This window comes from Drosophila santomea, chromosome X, assembly GCF_016746245.2.
Source record: "Drosophila santomea strain STO CAGO 1482 chromosome X, Prin_Dsan_1.1, whole genome shotgun sequence".
Lineage (NCBI taxonomy): Eukaryota > Metazoa > Arthropoda > Insecta > Diptera > Drosophilidae > Drosophila > Drosophila santomea.
In genome coordinates, this window is record NC_053021.2 from 21,438,467 (window position 1) to 21,442,314 (window position 3,848).

Here is a 3,848-nt window from a genome sequence, read left to right on the forward strand (position 1 = left end):
TATTATCTTTTGCGATTTTGTGTTTGGAAAACCTAGGAGTGATTTTGTTTCGCCTATTTTCTTTTCGAAAAATTATATCCCCTGGTTTTACTGTCATTGGTGTCTTTCTGCCTTTGTTTAATTTATTGATATTTTGGTTCATTTTGTCCTCCATTTCTTTTTGTACTACTGGATATATGGTTTTTTGGAATTCATTTAATTTTTGTAAGTAATCGTTTTGGTTATTAAAGTTTGTTTGTTCCAAAAACATGTGTGTTCTCCCTGTAAATAGTTCGTAGGGTGTATGTTTGGTTGATGAATGAATAGCATTATTATACGTAATAAGTGTTTCAAAAAGAATGTCTTCGTGTAAACATTCCAATTTTTCGGATTTTTTTATTTCCAATATAATTCTGTAAATTTCTGTTAACGAAGAGTGAAGTCTTTCTACTGGGGAATTACTTGAAGATTGTGAAAAAGACGTGACATGGATATTTATATTAAATTGTTTACAAAAATCGAGGAACACTTGTCCAGAAAATTCCGTACCTTGATCGCAAGCAAGTTTCTGGGGAATCCCGTGGATACTGAAAAAATGTTTAAGAGATTTTACTACGCTTATACAATTTCTAGAGATAATTGTATATGCGCTAGCAAATTTTGAAAATTTATCAATTATAGTCAAGATTATTTTTCCGTTAATTGTATAAATGTCAATATGTATTATCTGTAGGGGGGTATTAGGAATTTCTGTCTTTTGAAAGAGTGGTCTAGTCGGTTGTCTATCGTATTTTAGTTTTTGGCATGTGTCGCATTTTTTAATAATTTGCGCGATTTTTGGTCTCATGTGTGGAAAATAAACGGTACGTTTTAAATGATTAAGCGTTTCGTCGATACCCCGATGGTTACTTTTGGTATGATAATTAAGAATGACTGAATTTTGGTCGTCTGTTGTTGTAATATCGATTAATATAAGTTTGCATCTGATCAAAGTATAAGTATTTAGATTTTTAAAATATTTGTCATACGCTTCCTGTATAACTTTAAAGATCTCGTCAGAAGTTAGGATAGCATACGTTTTATGGGGCTGTAAAAAGTTTTTTAATATTTTAGTAACGTTATCCAAATTGAAATTTTGTTCGGAAATCGTTCTTCTAATCCTGTTTTTGAATAGAATTGCTACTGTAGTTTTACTCTGGTTTCCCAATTCAAATATATATTGTAGTTTGAATTCGTTAATAGGCCTGTCTGAAGTGATAATAGTCTTGGGAAGTTGTCGCCTACACGTTAGTGTTTACTGTGATACGACTTAAAGCGTCTGCCACTACATTTTGTGGTCCTTTCTTGTATACAACGTCGTAGTCATATTCTAACAGTTGGAGTTTCCAACGTACTAATTTGGAGTTTTGTTCTTTAAAGTTCATCAGCCATTTTAGTGGTTTGTAATCCGTTACAATTTGGAACTTATTACCGAATATATAAGGGCGGAAATATTTGGTTGCCCAGATAATGGCTAACATCTCTTTTTCTACCGTTGAATAATTTGACTCTCTATCTGATAATGTTCTGCTGGCAAATGCCACCGGTCTATCAGATCCTACGGTACCTTGTGATAGCACCGCGCCGATTGCTACGTTACTAGCATCAGTGGTTAATATGAATGGTTTCTTAAAATCCGGGTATTTTAATATTGGGTCATTGCAGAGTAGGTTTTGACATAATTCGAAAGTGTTTTTGTATTCATCGTCTATTTCCACTACTTTTTTTCCTCTTAGTTGTTGGGTCATAATAGCTGGGTACCTATTTGTGGAACCGTTGTTGTTATTTTTAGTGGTAAAATCCCTTCTGTCATATCTATTTTAAGAACGATTGTAGCCTTGATTTTGGTATTGGCTGTTCTTATACCTTCTACTTGCCTGTCTTGAAACCTGTTTTGGCTTGGCTTGTTTGCGTTTTCCGTAAAATAGGTATTTCGTTCTTTTAGTGCCAAATCGAATGCCTCTTCTAAATTTTCCGGTTTCATAGCTCTGACTGTACTACCTAGTGGTCCCCCAATTCCGGTGAGAAAGGACTTTAAACAGGCCTGCGAAATTGACCTCTTCTTAACCCTGATCGCTATTAACTCTGTTTCCTCTGAGTCTACCAGCCTAAATAATGTGAGTTTAATCTTAGTTATCTGATCATATAGTTTTTGCAAAGGTAATCTTTTCTGAGGTAGATTAAACAATTCTGCCATTAAAGTAACCTCATCCCTTCTATCCCGACAATATACGATGAAGGCTTCCTTAATTTCATCCCAGCTTAGAGATGCTCCAGAAGCTATCACTGCCTCATTAGCCTTGCCTTCGATTTTCTGACGAATTGCCCTGAGTAACATTTGTCCATATGGGGTTTGATCTGTGCCCCTAATAAGAAAAATGATCTCTTCCACGCTTGTAATGAAATCGTTTAACGTGTAGGAATCTCCCCCATACGGTGGTAAGAAGCGGATTACATCCGGAATGCGCATAGAATTAAATAAATCAGATGGATTCACGCTCGGAATTTGAGAATGGGGGGGTGAACCCGTATTAGTACTCATGGTAGATGTGGTTGGCGTATTTGGTCGTAAAGAGATAAGATTAGTAGGTTCTTCGTTAATATCCGGAAGATTACCGGTGCTACTACTCCTGGTGGTAATTCTTGAGGCAGGCAAATATTTTTTTACTTTTTGAATTTTCGACATTAATTAACAATTGAATTGGATGATTTTTCTTTTATATATTTTTTGTATATGTAAATAATGATAAGGGTTGGCCGGCGGTTAACGCGCGCGACTTTTACTAATCAGGTGTCAGGCGGAGCCGTGACAATGAAAGATTAGGAGTTACTTTTTATGCTTTATTACACCGAGCCAAGCGGAGCTGTAGCGTCGGAGACAAAATCAGAACTGAATATAAAATACAAGAATTCAAACTTAGGAGCTAGCATGAAAACGAAACACATTGTTGCGATCTCATATTCGTAGCGGCCACGCAAATCTGCAGTGTCTGCCGGCTACGTATCGACATCCGGCATAATGCTTACGTTGCAGTATGCCGATGTTGTCGTATTTCATGCGCCCGTGGGAGCGACGTTTGCTTTAGTTAACTTGTACATCCGGATCTCTCCGCCGCGACGAACCTTCACGCGGAACCTCTGGCCGCCCAGCACGAACAACTTTGCCCGCCTGCAGCTCGGTCTCTTCGACCACCCGGGTTGGCCACTCCTTACGCTGCAGCTCCCTCCAAGGCTTCTCGTTCAACGACTTCTGCCTCCGGATCCTCCTCAACCGGGGATGGGGACCGCGGCACCAGGGGTGACGCCAGAAGCTGGAGATAGGAATCGGAAGCCCTACTCCATATCGCTTTGGGCTGTTCTTTAGTGCAGGTCTCCCGCACCTCCCGGTTGGTACTCGCTGCTCGCGTAGTGTCCATTCTGCCGACTAGATTTTGAAAGACGGTTTTTCTTCTGCTCCTTTCTGCCGTTATTCCGCGGGGCCTGTACCGGTAACGAGATTCTCCTCCATGTATCTGCATCCCACGGAATTCGCAACTGTTTGTTTCCCTTTCTATACGAGATTTCAAAATCGTATTGTTGGAGCTCCAGTGCCTGTTATCACTTTGAAATGGTAGCCTTCCAGGTATGGTCTTAATTTCCTATATTTGTTTGTTCGTCCCACCAAATTTATGATTTGTGTGATTGCCCGACCTAAAAGAAGAAAGGGTTTCTGATTTAAACCACTTTTATTCAGTGACGCTTGATAAAGAGAATCCTGTGATCCTCGCCTTCGGATGCGCGTCCTCGCTCCTTCGTCGTCCTTCTTCGCTGGTCCCGCGTCGCTCTCGACG